Source organism: Lucilia cuprina, chromosome 4, assembly GCF_022045245.1.
Source record: "Lucilia cuprina isolate Lc7/37 chromosome 4, ASM2204524v1, whole genome shotgun sequence".
NCBI classification, from domain to species: Eukaryota; Metazoa; Arthropoda; class Insecta; order Diptera; family Calliphoridae; genus Lucilia; species Lucilia cuprina.
In genome coordinates this window covers 93,180,223-93,180,471 of record NC_060952.1, presented here as the reverse complement: position 1 = coordinate 93,180,471, position 249 = coordinate 93,180,223, and positions in this window count along the sequence as shown.

Sequence of the window (249 nt, the reverse complement as noted above, 5' to 3'; positions counted from 1 at the left end):
GTTCTAGTTCTGTTCTAGTTCTGTTCTAGTTCTGTTCTAGTTCTGTTCTAGTTCTGTTCTAGTTCTATTCTAGTTCTGTTCTAGTTATGTTCTAGTTCTGTTCTAGTTGGGTTCAAGTTCGGTTCTAGTTCTGTTCTAGTTCTGTTGTAGTTCTGCTCTAGTTCTGTTCTAGTTCTTTTCTAGTTTTGTTCTAGTTCTTTTCTTGTTCTGTTCTTCTTCTGTTTTTGTTCTGTTCTAGTTCTGATCTAG